General features: G+C 39.5%; 2 long non-coding RNA genes across 2 annotated transcripts; both read left to right on the top strand.

Annotated features, from left to right (window-relative positions):
- The first annotated feature begins 7,847 nt into the window (after positions 1-7,847).
- On the top strand, positions 7,848-11,722 carry LOC122353631. The gene is made up of 6 exons (XR_006252036.1): positions 7,848-7,978; positions 9,065-9,117; positions 9,264-9,419; positions 9,774-9,863; positions 10,305-10,587; positions 11,627-11,722. It is a non-coding gene; the product is annotated as an uncharacterized LOC122353631 (long non-coding RNA).
- Positions 11,723-13,265: 1,543 nt separating this feature from the next.
- On the top strand, positions 13,266-14,894 carry LOC122353630. The gene is made up of 3 exons (XR_006252035.1): positions 13,266-13,534; positions 13,604-13,693; positions 13,775-14,894. It is a non-coding gene; the product is annotated as an uncharacterized LOC122353630 (long non-coding RNA).
- Positions 14,895-17,920: the final 3,026 nt, after the last annotated feature.

The following is a 17,920-nucleotide window of genomic DNA, read 5'->3' as shown; positions in this document are numbered from 1 at the left end:
AGGTACCTGAAGAAATTATTAGATGGAATATTATAATGCTCGGACAACTGTTGAAAGGAGGCAAATTTACCATTGAAATATAAGTCCCCTATACTTTGTAACCCAGCATTTTTCCAAACTTCAAATGCACTGTCTAGAAGCGAAGGACAGAAAGAGGGGTTAGCTGCAATAGATAGCAAAAATGACATTTGGGTGAAATCAATCAGTTTTTAACTGCTTCCAAATTCGAATTGAGTTATGTATAACAGGATTATGATTGTAGAGTGAACTTGAAATACTTTTAGGTGATAAAAGTATTGCATTAATAGAATATGGTAGACATTCCTCCTGTTCTAATAACAACCAGTTATCCCTTGTTGAAGAAAAATCTATCCAAGAGATCAAGGCCCTGAGGTTCGCAGCCCAATAATAATAGAGAAAATTAGGCAAGGCAAGCCCTCCCTGTGCTCTAGATTTGCATAGGTGGTGCTTAGAAATCCTATGGGCTTTATAATTCCAGACAAAGGGAACCAAAATCGAGTCTAATTCTTTAAAAAATGATTTAGGCAGAAAAACAGGAATGTTCTGCACTATATACAAAAATTGGGGAAGAAATATCATCTTAGTTGCATTAACCCTACCCACAAGAGAAATGGGAAGTGTTCTCCAGTAGTCAATCATGGACTTAAGTCTGGACAGCAAGGGTTGAATGTTGGCTTTAGCTAAATCGGAAAACTGTTTGGTCACCTCAATCCCCAAGTATGTAAATTGTTTCAGAGATATCTTAAAAGGCAAATGTTCGAGCCAGGAGGAGTCCTCAACCGAGATTGGCATCAACACACTTTTGTCCCAATTAACTTTGTATCCTGCAAATGTACCATAATGGTTCAGCAAATTAAGGATATTTGGAATGCTATTTTTTGGTTCAGTAATAAACAAAATCACGTCATCTGCAAATAAAGCCAGTTTACTATCAGTCTTGGAAGTTTTATGCCCTTTAATCCCAGTGTGTGTCCTAATGGCTTCAGCTAATGGCTCAATTGCTAAAGTAAACAACATCGGTGACAGTGGGCATCCCTGTCTTGTACCTCTATGCAAATCAAAATACGGAGACATAGTTTGATTTGTGAGAATGCTTGCACACGGCTTGGAGTAAAGCAATTTAATCCATAGAATAAAATTATCCCCAAGATTAAATTTCTTTAACACAGCAAATAGATAAGGCCACTCAATCTGATCGAAGGCCTTCTCAGCATCTAACGACAGAATGGCTAGTTCGCGTTGCAAGCTTCTACAAGAATACATAATGTTGAAGAGACGCCTAAAATTGGAAAAAGAGCTACGTTTTGGTATGAAGCCATTTTGATCTGGATGAACCAGTTTACTAATGACTATGCTCAACCTTTGTGCCAGAAGTTTTGTCAGGATTTTTTGATCCGAATTTAAAAGTGAGACTGGCCTATAGGAACTCAGCTCTTCTGGGTCTCTTCCTTTATTGTGGATTACAGTAATAATAGCCTCATTTAGAGAGGGCGGCAGAGCCTGATCTATAAATGCTTGTTTGTAAACCCTAGCTAAATAGGGTGACAGTAGTTTATTACAGGTTTTATAAAACTCATTACAGAATCCATCTGGCCCTGAAGTTTTACCATTTTTTTAGAGAGCTTATAGTATCTGATACTTCCTCAAGAGTAACTTCTGCGCCCAGTTCTTCAATTTGTTCTAGATCTAATGTGGGAAGGTTCTGTTGATCCAAAAACTGAGCCATGGCTCTATGATCTATAATTCCTTTTGACGAATATAGCTTTTCATAAAACCATCGAAACCTATTATTTATTTCGCTGGGGGAAGTGAGAAGTCCTCCTGTGCTTGACTTAATTTTATGTATTGCTCGTTCAGATGCTATTTTGCGGTTGTCGAGCTAAAAGTTTGTGAGGTTTATCACCGAATTCAAAATACTTTTGTTTTACATACTGAAAAGACTTTGAAACTTTTGCCCCAAGAATTTGGTTTAACTTATATTTCAGTGCACAGATTTTTTTATATTTTTCAATACATGGATTTTCAGCATTTTCCTTATCCAATTTGGAAATTTGCGATTCCAGCACATCTAATTCAGCCCTATTACTTTTCCTCTGAAATGCTTGATAAGAAATAACACTACCTCTCATGTACGCTTTAAATGTATCCCATAACACCCCCATTGAAATGTCTGGCTTATCATTGAAATGAAAGAAATTTTCTATATCTTGTTTCAAATGGTTAATAAAAGCTCCATTCGTCAGTAACTGAGGATTAAGCTTCCAAGTTCTATGTGGTTTCTCCAAATTATCTATTTTAATAGAGAAACTCACAGGGCTGTGGTCAGAAATAATAATATTATGATATTTAGCTGCACAGACTTGGGATAGAAGTTTACCGTCCAGAATGAAGTAATCTATTCGTGTATATATTTTATGAACTTGGGAGTAAAAAGAATAATCTCTAGCCGTCGGATAAAGACTCCTCCACACATCAAACATGTTAGAGTTTGAAATATATGAATTCAAAAATTTACCAGAGTTGGAACTGACTATTTTTGAAGAGAAGGATTTGTCCAAATACGGATCCAGGACACAATTAAAATCACCTCCTATAATGAGATTTGTATCTGAAATATTTGGAATTCGGTCAAAGACATTTTTAAAAAAATCAGGGTTGTCACAGTTTGGTCCATAAACATTAACTAGAGTCAACGGTAGAGAAAATACTTCCCTATTACAATAACATATCTCCCTCTCTATCTAAAATAGATGTGTTATGCTTAAATGGAAGACCTTTACGAATTAGAATAGCTGTCCTCTGGATTTTGCAGAGAGATTGGAGTGATAAATTTGTCCAAACCATTTACATCGCAGTCTCACGTGTTCAGTACGTTTCAAATGAGTCTCTTGAAGAAACATAATATCTGAAGACAGTGATTTTAAATGAGACATTATTTTCCCTCTTTTAACAGGTTCATTTAGACCTTTTACATTCCAAGTAGAAAAACTCAAAGACATACTTTTTGCATTCAGCTTATTAGACATAAAGATGAACTACAGCAGAACTAATCATTTGTACCGACAAGTATCTTAAGTACCAACCATGAAAATATTTAGCACTATGCCCTCCCCAAACAAATGCCCAAAAGCGAAACATATAAGAACAGAACAAGTTTAGCTGACACAGGAACAAGTGAACAGCCTAACTTACCACGAAGTAGAAGGCAATAAAAGGTTATAATAATAAACAAACCAAAAAGAAAAGCCGACCTCCGCATTTAACTCCGCAGAGACTTCACCACTGTCTATACTCCGCAGAATATGACATTCCAACAAAACGATAGGCTTCCAACGAACGAAGGGCTCGATGCGCGCGATCGAGGGCAGGCAAATCATCCAATTCAAGCACCTCCATGAGCAATTTAGACACAAAATCTCTGGCCCCTTGTCCATGTTCCATTCCTTCTCTGATTCCAGCGATTCTTATATTTTGTCTCTTGGAACGACCTTCCAGATCAATGCATTTCTCTGTTAATTCTGATACTTGCCGTGACAGACTTGTGACTTCGGCTTGTAGCTTCGTAACCGTGTCTGCCGAGGTTGTAGCGCTCTGTTCCAGCTGTTCTAGAGTCGTACGGTGTTCGTTTATGGTTCGCTGCATCACATCAAACTTCTTATCGATTTTGTGCTCCAGCGATGAAATCTCGCCCTTCAAACTTTCTTTGATATCCGATTTAACCTTGCCCAACTCCACTCGAAGTGCTTCAATTGCACGCAGCACGGGATCTTTACTTGCCGTTGAACTGGCCTCTTCCCCTGCATCGGGAATCCCGATGGAGATTTCTCCCTCAGCGACATCTTTTCTTCCAGGTTTCCTTAGCGGCATTTTTAACCACGTAAATTGCACCGATGGTAAACAAGAAAGCAACCTAAAAATTTTTAAGGCACTAAAAACTGTTTGTTGTCACGTTTTATAGAATTCTTAGTGAAATTTCGCGGAGCTACAAAACCCACGTATTACTCTATCTTCAACCCGGAAGTCCCCCCCAAACTAAGACTTCTAAAAGTTGTTTGACACGAACAAAATTAAATAAAATCTTTGAAGCGTGTTCATAAATCGTAAAACTACTCCACGCTCAACGTGATCACTCCAAACTGTGTCTCTTTGTTTATTTAAAAGGAAGTTTTTATGACTTCAGCTGAAATGGAGTTCAGAGTTTTCAACGTGGTCGCTGTGCGATACCCATACCCTGTTCTCCGAACTACTAAGCGAATAAGATCAAATAAGGTCCACCACATCCACTCTCCTGTAAATGGAGAGAGAAAAGGTTTGTCGGTCTGACACATAGTGTCAGTAATATACAACGACCACGTTAAACGGTCCATTTCCAGCTAAAGGCGATAAACACCCATTGACATGAATAAAGAAACTCTGTTCGGACTAATCACGTGGTCACGTGATGACGTGTCAAACAACGTCTCAGGTTACGAATGTAACCATGGTTCCTCTAGGGAACAAGACGCTGCGTCACAAACGCTTTGGGAACGCCTTCGGTGTGAGCCGTTCTGAACCACGTGTGAAATCTGTCCAATGGAGGGGAGCGACGTCATGGACGAGATGACGTCGCCGACCAGGAAGTATAAAGTCACGCTCTGCGATGCCGGCACCAGCCTCGTAGTGAAGTAAGCGCTGGCAGGGGTGCGGGAAGTATGGCATCGGGCGCGCAGCGCTCGCTCCCTAGAGGAACCATGGTTACATTCGTAACCTGAGACGTTCCTCTTCAGGAACTCGAGCTGCGTCACAAACGCTTTGGGAACGCCTTCGGTGTGAGCCGTTCTGAACCACGTGTGAAATCTGTCCAATGGAGGGGAGCGACGTCATGGACGAGATGACGTCGCCGACCAGGAAGTATAAAGTCACGCTCTGCGATGCCGGCACCAGCCTCGTAGTGAAGTAAGCGCTGGCAGGGGTACGGGAAGTATGGCATCGGGACGCAGCGTCTCGTTCCCTAGAGGAACCATGGTTACATTCGTAACCTGAGACGTTCCTCTTCAGGAACTCGAGCTGCGTCACAAACGCTTTGGGAACGAGATGCCCACGCCGCCATAATTCCAAGGCCCTGCCTGAAAAACGGGGTCCTCAGACCACCCATCAGGATAGGACCGAGGAGCCAGGAGCGGCCCTCATGTCTAGGTTGTAGAACCGGGCAAAAGTGGAGGGCGTGGACCACCCCGCAGCGTTGCAGATGTCCCCGAGGGGCACACCGCTAAGATAGGCCTTAGAGGCCGCCATACCCCTGGTAGAGTGCGCTCTGACCCTGAGAGGGCATGGGAGTGCAGAGGCCTCATAGGCCAGGTGGATAGCCTCAACTATCCACCTGCTAATAGTCCGCTTAGCAGCAGCGCCACCCCTATTTGTTGGACCAAAACAAATGAGTAATTGGTCCGACCTCCGCAGAGACGTGCTCGCACTGGACACATGCAGTTGGACTTCCGCTGGTCTGGATCCTGGAAGGGGGGAGGACAGAAGGCCTGCAGTACGATCGGCTGTGGTGTAACAGAGGGCACTTTAGGTGTATAACCCACTCATGGGTATAAAAAAGCTTTGGACATGCCTGGGGCAAAGTCCAGGTAAGTAGGGGCCACTGAGAGGGCCTGCAGATCTCCCACCCTCCGAAGAGAGGTGATGGCGAGGAGAAATGCTGTCTTAAAAGATAAGACAGGTAAGGGAACCTCTTCGAGGGGCTCAAAGGGTGCCTTACACAGAGCCTCTAACACCACAACCAAATCCCAGGGGGGAATTCTGGTCCGCACTGGAGGTCTCAGCCTCAGCACACCGTGGAGGAATCGTGTAACTAATGGGTGTCTGCCCACTGAGTGGCCACCAATAGGGTCATGATATGCAGATATAGCTTTAGGGTGGAGTGGGATAACCCGGTGGAGAATCTCGCCTGAAGGAACTCCAGCACTGAACCTACTGGGCAGTTAACTGGGTTTAAGTGGCAGTCTCCACACCAGGAAGTGAACATTTCCCACCTCCTGGCATACACGCTCCTCGTAGAGGGAGCTCTGGATTGGAGGATGGTCTCAACAACCTCAGCTGAAAGACCAGAGGCTATGAGTTGTGCCCCGTCAGGGGCCACACCCACAGCTTCAATAACTCCGGGCGAGGGTGAACTATTGTTCCCCCCGCCTGAGAGAGTCAGTTGAGTAACGAAAAACGTCAATTAATTGACATATTTTAGTAGAGAAACGGTAGAAGACCGACAGTGATGGAGACTACTCGACCTTTTCATCAAATATGCCCGATTGGAATTAAAATATGGTAGGCTATAATTTTTATGACGAAAATATTTTCCAGCTCCGTACTCTACGTGCATTCGGCATTAAATAGACATATACAAATAATAGCGCATGTGCATATTTGAAAATATTATTTGCAAATTGATACACCGGCAAATCGCCATCGTATCGCCCACGTGACTGTGATCGAAATCGAGTCGAGGACTCCCTGCTGTTTCTATGGCAACGGTGGAACTATTAGAACTACTAGTGACGTGGCTAAAACAACAGTAATTAGACATATTTGCAGAATCTCTTCACTTCAATGATTTTCTGAGCAGAAAGTCTACTATATAGACCGTTCAAAAAAGTTTATATTCGGCGTGTTGGTACATACAGTTTACAGAGTCAAAATCTGTACTCACAGTGTGTTTCACACGCAATTTGATAACTCTACATCTGACATCAAAACTTAATCAAAACTAGAAGTCATCATGTCTTCAGAACTGAGAGAAGTGCTTGTGGATGTTTATGTCAACGGCATCTTCTACTGCAGTGACAGTGTGTGGGCATCAGATGACCAAGATGTGGAGTCGGATATTACCAGTGCCATCTATGACCATTTCAGTCCCACAGTTCATGTGCAACTGGATGAGGTCTTCATTGAGGAGAAAGACGTGCAGCTGGAGGTTGATATCAGTGATGCCAGGTCAGAGTCGGTACCACTGGTGTCTGAAGGACCGATCGATCCAGTGGGGCCTTCCACAGAAGAGGAGGGAAGCATCAGTGAGACTGATCAGCATAACATAGACGTTTCTCCTGAAACTTCTGAGGAGAGCATCCCAACAACATTGCAATGCAACATTGCATTGAGGCGCAAATAAAAATATGTACTGTTTTTGTGACAACACGTTAGTTAATAATTTTTAATCTGTGTGTGGCAGAGTGAGTACGTTCCTCCCCTGTAGTTAGAAGACAGCCTATCAGTTTTGCAGTGGTGCGCAGGCTGTCATTGATACCCGGCTGGGTTGAGTCCACTTTCCGTGTGAATTGTCAAACATTATGCTGTGAGCAATCATACAACTTAGGTTATTGTGACAAGGATTTGGCAGGATATTCCGTGGAGACGCTTCGATTGCAGCCTACAGATTAAGACTGTGCTGCTGTTTTGCTGCTATTTCCTCTGTTCCTTGTTTAATGCTGAAACCTAAGGCTATGGAAACAGAGATGGTCGGTTCATCACTGTGCGCGTTTGGCGAGCGTTGACCGGCTCCCATTCAGTGATCGGCGTCTTGCAAGTGTTCAGTGCGACCTACTTAGTTTGAGCACTCAAAAAAATGAACAAGGAAGGTTGTACACTTTACATAATACATTTACATTCATTTTAATTATAATAATTGTATTTGTTGACTTTAAATGCTTTTTTCGATTAAGGTGAACGTAACTATGTCTCAAGGTAACTCTACAAAATCCCAACGCGTTTTCTAAACACAAACCATTCATGTTGAGTAAAAAAATCGTACATCCAGAGGGTGGCAGTATAGTGCACCGCCAACTGCAATGAAACGCCAAAGAAGAAGAGAAAGTCGCGCCAGAACTTCAAAGATAATCAATTCTCTGCACACCTGCGTGACCCCCTACGAAGTTGATTTCATTTTCGACAGAGGGACGTTTTGCCTTATTGTCTGGTAAAGGTAAGAGGATATTTGTTTTTCCAACAGTATTGAGCTTTTTATTTGTAATAAACGATGTTTTTTTTTTGGCTTTAGTTTTAGAGTTCTTTCGTCTTAAACATGCTGACGTTACCATGCTGGCTTAGCCACGTGGAACAGCCTGGTTCGCTGCATATTCCCATTATTTGGGCGAAAAGAAAAGTATTAAGGAAGTTTATGGATTAGTTATTTATCGCCACGATGGATTTCTGCTAACGGTGGCGAATCTACGTCGGATTATTTTGTGAATAGCAGGGTTCCTGTCTGTCCTTAATGTTTTATATTCACCTTTCATTACCTTAATGCTGTAAGTAGGATTACATTTCTCAAATAGTGTAGTAAACGTCTTTGAAAAGACAAGGCGTCGTCAGTCTAATGAGGGGATGTGATAAAAGCCTGGAGCGGACGAAAGCACGTTTCCCCTTTTCTCGCACACTTAGCGTTCTGTTAATCATTCCACTTGAAATCCACTCCGGGTTTTCTATTTTTGCTCATGGAAAAACGGCTCCGTGTTCGCTCTATTTTAATAGTTGTACTGTTGTGTTTTTTTTTTTTTTTTTTTTTTTTTTAAAGCGTTCATTATATAAAATGAGCGCAACATTTATAATGCTATATTTGGTATTTTGGAAGTTATTCTACACGTTAAATGGAATTACTAAATGTCCAAATGTATGCCTGAAGTGTGTAACTTCCCTTTCATATTTCTGACTCTAGTGTGAGTTGTAAGTTCTTGTCTCTACTAAAGCATACAAATACAATATGTTTGCAGATATATTTTAAAAATGTACTAAGTTAACATACTTGTTAATTTGAAAAACAATTCTACAGTCATTCCCCATTCAATTTGCAGTACTAAATTTAACCTCTAGGTGTCCATCTGACTAAAACTAAATTCTTACGTTCAAATGAACAAAGGTTAATATATATTTTTTTCCCCAATTTGTTGTTGTACTTTTGATAAATTACAAAGTGGGATTATTGCAATGGTTTGTAGTTGTTCATTTAATTACATTTCACAAAATCTTTATCAAATTGTAATGTTTGTTTTTATCCTTTGCCATTTTTCAGGTCGTTAATGAAAGTTGTTCTGTGTTCCTGCCAAGGTGCTTTACTCACAGGAGGTAAGATCTACAAATGCAAATAATGTTTACCATTATTACTGCTATTATTATTTTGCAAGCTAAGTTTCTATTAACTGAAATCAGTGTTTTTTTTTTTTTTTTTTTGTATACAACAATAACAAGTTGTTTGTGGACATTGTTTAAAGGTGGAAGCAGAATTTCTGAGGATTACCACTGTTCCCCTCGTAACAACTTTTTTTGGACAACTTGACCACCACGCTGATCAGCTCATCAGAGTGCTGAAGAAGACTGGTGGATCAAAAGGAAATAGAATTAACCTCACCTTTGCCCCGACTGCACAGGTACAAGTTCATAACTTTGTAGACAACATTTAGGAATAAGTATTTTGTCTAGTGCTGCTATTTGCCAGAAACCAATATCATCTGCAGATATACCCCACAGGAAAAAAATTTGATTGTATTTCACAAAGCTTTTGAGATTAACAGCAATCCCCCCCCCCCCTTTTTTCCAATTTGCTATTTTGTGCACACTATGATAAATAAACAGAATTTTGAGAAAACCAATGTATCAGCATTATAAAGGAACAGTCAAAGTTACAAGCAACAAAAGAACAGAACTACAACTTGTATTTCACATTATTACAGAAGTGTAATGGGTTTGTAGTATGTATATTGATGCCACTTTTTCCTATTTAGAATGAAACTGTTGAAAAGAGGGAGTGCCTCCTTAAGGCACTTTGTCTCTATTTAAATGAGGATCCAAGCAGTCTCTTCAAAGAGTATCTGGTAGGTAATACTAACAATTACTACAGCGATAACGGTATCCTAGGGCTTTTAAGAATATCACAATATCCATTTAACATATTCCACATATAGCTTGTAGGAATGGCAATTTTGGTCAAGACCAAAATCATGTATCTGATCATTTGATTTTAACAATTAAAAATCTCAGTTTTAACTTAGTTTTTTGGTCAGTAACAAACAATTTACTACTAGAATATTTTTTTTATTTTATTTTACTTCTCTACATTACAAAAAATATTGCTGCTCCTTATAATTTAACACATTCCGAGAAGAAGTGGTATCTGATTCATGAACAAACTGCTGAAACACTGTCCAGCACTATTTTAAAACCTTTACAGAGAAAGCTCCAATGTAAATGAGCTCTTTGGAATTATGTAATTGGCTGATGATTTCATTGTTGTCCTTTTTTTTGTGTTTGGAAAGGATTCAGATGGCTGTTCTGCGGAGAGAGACCTTGAACAAGTTGTCTTTGGCATCTACAGCATTAATGTTGAGGGAGCTGATGCCACCACCAAGCCAGCTGATGTTGGAATAGTGATCGAGGGTGTTGAAGTGCTTCACGACTTGAGACATCGCTTCTGCATGTGCACTCTTAATGGGTGTCATATATGCAATGAACCTCAGTTATCCTCAGGAACTGAAAACATTTTTTGAGGTGCTTCAGAAAATCTTCCTCCAGCTGGATGCTACCAGGCTCTCAACCAAGGTACAGATGCTTAAAAACAAACTGTATGAGTAAACCAACAATAAGCGTGTGTTGTTCAACATAACCACCTGCTTTAAACTTGAAACCATTTAAGTTTGTATACCTTTTTGTTTTTTGTGACACACCACTGTTCTGGGTGCCATGTTACTTTGCCATGTGAAGCATGAAAAAAGCTTTAAAACAATTTGTGTGTTAACCAACCTTGAGCACTTAACATAGTTTGTGGCATTTAACACAGCTTTTCATTTTTTTGTGTATCGCACACTGCTGTTCTAGTTGGCATGCCTGTAAAGTGTGTCCAGAGTTGATGCCTCTGTATTTTTATTTATTTTTTTCCCTCTTTTGTGAAACAGAATTTGTTAAACAGTTGCATTGTTAATAAACTGTTGGTTATTAAAGGAACTAACAAATGTTAACTTGAGTTTACTGAAACAATTTGTGTGGAACCTGTTGACAAACTAGAGTTAATTAAACCTAGCTAGTAAAAATTTAATTTAGTGAAAGCATTTTGTTTTGATTAAGCTTAACTTGAATATTTATTTGTAAAATCATTAGTTTACATTGACTAGACAAATATGTAATATGCCACATCTAAACTAAATTTGTCAGTCCATGTAACACAAATGACTTTAGTTGGTTAAACTCAAATGCCTCTTGTTGAGCAAAAATGAGTGATAATAGTTGGCTTGGGTCAAGAATATTATTTCTCTTTAAAACAACCCCATGAAGTTAAATAACCTTGAAATATTTGTTTTCAACTTTCATAATTAAATTTCGTGGAACCTGTTGACAAGAAAAAATTAAAGTCAATGTTTCATTTTTTTGAGTGTAGTTATTGCATGTTTTTTTCCTTGTGACTGTTTATTTACATCTTTTGTAATAGTCTTGTGGTTAAGTCTCTTTTTTTTTTTTTTTTTTTTTTGTTGTTGTTTTTATATCTTATATTTTACCGCTATATTGTGATTACTGGAAAATTCTCTCAATCCAGTTCTAGTATAATTGAGGTATTTATTGATTGTTTCTTGCATGTGTGTTTTAGGCCCTGTATGAGAAGGCTAGCTGTTATGATATCCTGGTGGTGGTGTTTGGAGCACGAAGTGTGGACTGCAGTCTGATCACTCACTCCACTGGTGTGTGTGTGTTTGTGTGCGCGTGTGGTTTAACATTCACTTTATAGCTAGCCTAGTCTGTTTGTACGTTTTTGTCCCTGTTTGACTTGTGGTTCTTTTTTTTTATTCTGGTCGTAAATGTTTTTTCTATTTGGATTTAATAAACAAATATGCATCTATACTAATGTCCTTGTCTCTGCCCTCCATGGTCACGAACCTGTGTCTCCATTTAAACACTTAGTTCCCCTTACTTTAAAGGGGTGGCATAGTCAGCATTAATTCCTAGGTTTTTGAAAATCGTACTGTAATCTGAATTAGTTCCTGTGGCCACGCTACATGTGGTTACACTGTTTATAATTACAAAGTGTTCTTTTCCAGAATTTGCCAAAGTGAGGAAGGCAATCAGTGAGTTCTTCCGAACTGGGATTTTGCCACAGTCTGAGATTGATGCGGTTGTTTCCGAGTCGTTGTGTGAGGAGTCAGGAAGCAGCAGTAAGATTGTTCAGAGTGGCATGGATGCCTTATCTGAAATCTCAGAAGAGGACATCCCAATAGGTATATCAGTAGTGCAGTTGAAATGCGACATTTTGTAAAAAAAAAAAAGTGAAATGAAATAAAAATGGGTAAAGTCTGCATATGGAATTTCTTTCCCCAAGCAACAGTATATGTGACTACAATTTAATTATCCATGTTTAATATGTGGTAAAACGTGTTTCTAATAAAATATAGTTTTTCTTCTTTTTTAGACTTTGTTAAAGTGAGGAAGACCATTAGTGAGTTCTTCCGGACTGGGATCTCATTACAGCCCAAGACTGACCCAGCTGTTTCTGAGCCACTATGTAAAGTAGCAGGAAGCAGCAGTGGGATCGATAAGGGTAGAGTGGGCGCTTCATCTCCAATCTCTGAGGAGAACATCCCAACAGGTAAATATCAACAAAGCAGTTAAAATACAGCATTACACTGAGCTGCAAATACAAATGTCTGATACAAGGTAAGCCAAATCTACATATTTTTGGACACATAATATCGCTGAGCCACAGTAAAAGTGACCACACTTTACATGTTTATTATGTGGATCGGAGAAGTTTCTTATGTTGTTATTCTTTGTCTTTTAGAATATGCCAAAGTCAGGAAGACAATTAGTGCGTTCTTCCATAAGCGTTGTGATCTCTCAGCACAGCCAGATCCGGATTCACAGTCACTGTGTGTCCTGAATGAAAGCTCTCACGAATCAACATCTGAGCCTCTGGAACATGAACCAGATCATTTTGATCTTGAGGAAAGGCCCATCGTGAGCAGCTCTGAACTGGAACCTGCATCCTCAGAGCCGAGGAGCCCAGTGCTGGTGCCTGTACATCTGACTGATCCGGAAGGGCCTTCAGCAGAAGTGTCAGGGAGCAGCATGATCAGGGTGGCAATGATGCTTCTCCTGAAACCCCCGAGGAGTACATCCCAACAGGTGAATGTCAACAGAGCGTTTGAGTTGCAACATTTCAATTACATGCAAGTCAGACAAATTATTTGTCATATTGTTATCATCTTTTTTCAGAATGTCAAAGTTAGGAAGATCAACAAAATTAGTCAGTTCTTCCAAAAGCTCTTTGGGATCTCAGCACAGCCTCAGAAGGATCCAGCTCTGCCAGAGCCTCTGTGTATCCCAGAAGCGATTGTGGCAGGAGGAACCAAGTCTCTTCTTATGGTGCGTTATTGTTGCGTCAGCGACCACGTGCTATAAAAACGGGAACGTATGCGCTTTTTGAGGTGTGTCGCTTGACTAATCGTAGCGCCGTTAACACGCTTTCGTCATCTCCCCGGAACTAATTGGAGCACGCGAGCTGGTGAGGAGCGCATACTGTTTGTTCCTATTTTAGTTTGTTTAGTTAAAAGATGAATTTTACATGTTTTAGAGACGTGACTCAAGTAGTGGTTTTGAACCAATGTTCCTTGCCGCCGGGCCACCTGAGGGGGTTCGTAGAAGTACTTAAATACTGGAGAAGGTACGAACTACGGCGTAATTTTAGTATCCTAATACGCATCAAGGAAGTTGCCCGTCGCGTTAACCCATCTGTTATTCTCAGCTGTGGTAACCGGACACGCTTACCGAATAGTTTTTTGTTCCCTGCATTGACACGTACTACTCGTATCAGTGGTTGAAATCCAAATTCCTTCGGTCCGTAAGTAGGTTTTTCATTATAATATAGTGGGGTAAGGGGAGTGTGTTTTAATAGTGTAACGCTCTCTTTCTTGCTTTTTAGGATAAGTGAAGGTCCATAAACTGCACTACAGTCGCCTTTTTTGCTTTAATGGTTGCAGTGCTGTCCTGTTTCCAGAACTTTTTTGATTTAATATTATTTTTTTGGTTTTCCATATGTCTTCCCCTTTTGAAGTTGAACTGATTTCTTTTTGTTTTCGGTTTTGATTTATTCGAACTGACTTCCTTTAGTACTCAGTGGAGCTAATTATGTGACTTTTGGTCAAGTTGTTTTGTTTGTTTTCTTTTGTGCTTTAATTCTCTTGATGGGTTGTTGATGATGCTATTTCATTTAAGTGACGAAGTTACTGACCTGCCTTCTTTGTTGTGACAGGGCCTGAGCACCGGGGCAGAGAATTCCTTTTAGGTGGTGGTATCTTCCTCACAGCGTGCAGTGATCACCTTCCTATGTGCGTGCGTGTGTGTGTGTGTGAGTGTGCCCGTGTGTCTACAAAGTGAAATGCAGTCACCAGCGAGTGGTGTGGTCTGTCCTCCCTAGTTTCGGTAAGCTCCAGCCCGGGGGCCCTTGACTTTTAGAAGTGTCTTGTGTAGATCCAACAACCTTCTAGACTATTTTAAATGTTATTCCATCTAAGATTTGTCAATAAAAAATGTGTCGTGACCAACTTCTCTGACTCTTAATTGGTGGTACGAATCTGTGTTAGCCTAATTTAGGTGGTTTATTTCAACTCTTTGGGTGAAATTCCCATAGTGGCGTAGTCGGAGTGCTAGTCCCCTTTCATACTGGGGAAGTCTGATATTTCCTGCCACCTGACCCCATCATCCCAACGCCACACAAGCATTCCCAAACAAGAACCTCAAGCGACAGAGCATTCAGTCTTAGAGAACTATATTCCTCTAAACATTTCCCAATTGAAAAATCTTTTGGAGGAAGGTAAACTGTCCGAGACGCCTGTCACTGAGGTCTGGCCCAACATCTTCTTGGGGAATGAGTAAGTCTGCAACTTATACATTAATATGTGATGAAGCAATAATGTAATGCAGGAGCATGGAATTAAACACAATTCTGTTTTTAAAATGTGAGTCCTCTTTACTGAAAGACTAATCTATATTGTTGTGTTCTTGTTCAGAGAAACAGCAAGAGACCGAAGCAAACTCAAGGAGATGGGTATTACCCACATCTTAAATGCTGCAGCAGTGAAGAAGAAGCTGAGGGTGTTGATGGGAATGCCAAAAGAGAAAGACCTGAATGGGAAGGTTAATACAGGGGAGAAATATTACAAAGGCATGAACATCAAATATTGTGACTTGCCTACAACACACAGAGATGGTTTGAAGATGGGCATGTACTTCTCACCAGCTGCCAAATTCATCCACAAGGCCCTGAGGAACCCAAAAAGTGAGACCTTTTATCAAGCATTCTGCAGTGATCAGTTTTTGGAAATCAGATTTTTTTTGACTGTTTTTTGACAATGTTTTTGTTTTTATTTCCACAGATAAGGTGTTAGTTCACTGCTGTGACGCTATCAGCCACTCTCCTACACTTCTGCTGGCATATCTGATGATCCACCGTGGCATGATGTTGGAAGAATCCATCGATCATGTTATAAAGGTGCGACACATCAAGCCCTCCATGAGATCCCTGACGCAGCTGATGTCTCTCAATGCTGAACTCGTGGAGCAGCGAAAACAACAGCTACAGGGCAACCAGGTGGCAAAGTGCCACTAAAAACATAGAGCACATAGACTAAATACTAATACTTAATAAAATTTTGAGAAGCATTCTTTTTGTGTTCCTGATTTCTATTTTGGTGTTTAATTTGGTCCTGTGTTTATATAAAAGCTCCTGGATATTTATTTATTCTTATTATATACAGCATGACTACTATTAGGTACACATGTCTGTCCACTGTAAATATATGCAAAGAAAAATATGAAGAGGAAATGTGATAATATAATGAAAAGTTTAATTTGAGACTTGTTTTTACTGCCACTGTACTTTACAGGTATGATTTAAATTTGATTTTGAAACTGGTAATTTAATTAATAACTTAAAAAAATAAAAAATAATATATATATATATATATATATATTATTTTTTTATTTATTATTATATACATGACTCTTACAAAGGCATCTAATATTTGTCTCATGCTTGATATTTAATATTAAAAGTGATTGATTTGTCACACACAGTGTAACATATCTACCTTTTAAAATGTAGGCCACTAAAAAGTTTTAAGTGTAAAAATAGTTTCATTCAGAAATTTTAATTTTACATTTGATTTAAAAATGTTTTTATTATTAATAAACTGAAATGTGAAATTGTAAAGTACAAAGACTAAAACAATATTTTCTTGTATAATGCACTACAGTAGGCTAATCTGTTTCTCAGGACCTGAACCATAGAATCATATTATAGAGCTTGTTTTGACCTTGAAAATTACCCTTGTCTGTGAAACAGGGTAGATGTGGATTTTAATTAGCGTTTTGACGCAGTTCATTCAGTGAAGGAAAAGGACATCTTGGCTTTATTGGTTCTTCAAGGTATCTTAAAATGATCAGGTGTCCAAGTTACAACATCTAGCTACTGGAGTGCCTCAGGGCTCATTTCTTGAACCACTTCTCTGACGACATTGGTTTGTTTGGTTGCCCCTTGCATCCATATGTCCTTCTTCCATCACTCTACATGTGCACAAGCTCTGTTCCCTTAGTGACTGTTTGCCTTTTTCTAAAAAAAACTGATAGTATATCCGCAGTTGAATCCTTCTGTTGATTTCCTAACACTGTCATTCTGTCCTGATGATGTGCCAATAGCTGCTCAAATCGGAGCTTGCCTGATGTCTTGATGTCTGCTTTAGCTCAAACTTGCAGAGACAGAACTGATTGTGTTTTCAACAAACCTATCACTTAATCACTATTTCACCACCGAGCTACGGACATCAACCATAACTCCTTCAAGGACATACTTTTCAACTCCTCTACTTTAGTTCTGTCCAGGCTGGACTATTGCAGGATTAAACTTTAATGAGCCGAAAATAATGCATTTCATTGCCACTCTTCATCAATTTTACCAATAGCTGCTTACACAAAATTTAAGGCATTGATGTTTGTCAACAAAAACACCACCAGCTCTGCACACCTTTATCGTAATTTACCGTAATTGCGGTAATTTACATTCCGAGGGTACACATAGTGCCATCCCAGTTAGATATGAAATCTTAACTTAATCTTAATCCATGCAGGTCTTTTCCGTCTTTATTTTACCATCAAACTCTGCCATTTTCTATTCATATTCTAGTTTACCTACTTGTTGTAGTTTTATTTATTAAAAAACAACTTGACTCTAACACTCATTTGCATTTCTATTCTGTTTTTTCCCCTTTTTATTAAAAATAGGTCACACGTTATATTAAGTGGCCCTTACACCTGTGTACTCACCTAGGAACTACACGTGTAGGTACACATTAGACATCTACAGCTGTAATATTTCTGTAACTACTTCATGTAACAACCTTCAGAATGGCATGTGTAAGTGAAAATGTGCAACAGAACATTGGTAACAATGCTTTTTTCACTTCACTTCAACAGTGAATATTATTTTGTAACAATAATATGCATAAAAGTAATTGGAACAATTTAATCTAAGGGGTGGATACAGGTAGGTTTATGGATATATAAAGTAAGTTAGATCTGGAGTTGATGCTGCACTGTAATAACAGTGTACTTACACGGTGTACAACTCCTCAGGAACTCACGTAACATTCTGTACACCAACCACAAATTATGTAAAGCCTAACTTACCACTGCTGTGTAACATCAGAGTAATTACATGGTAAATCCATAGGAATTGTCTAATTAATATAAAGTGTAACACGTCCTTTACCAAAGAGTGCTGTTAGTTCTCTTACACATTTGTACTTTCATTACCAAAAAATGCTTTTATCAATGTCCTGTTACACATTTGCTTGAGTTTTGTGACATGTGTAGTTACACAAACAGTAGAGCTGTG

Source organism: Puntigrus tetrazona, chromosome 11 (genome assembly GCF_018831695.1).
Source record: "Puntigrus tetrazona isolate hp1 chromosome 11, ASM1883169v1, whole genome shotgun sequence".
Classification (NCBI taxonomy): Eukaryota; Metazoa; Chordata; class Actinopteri; order Cypriniformes; family Cyprinidae; genus Puntigrus; species Puntigrus tetrazona.
This window is presented reverse-complemented; position numbering and strand designations above follow the sequence as displayed.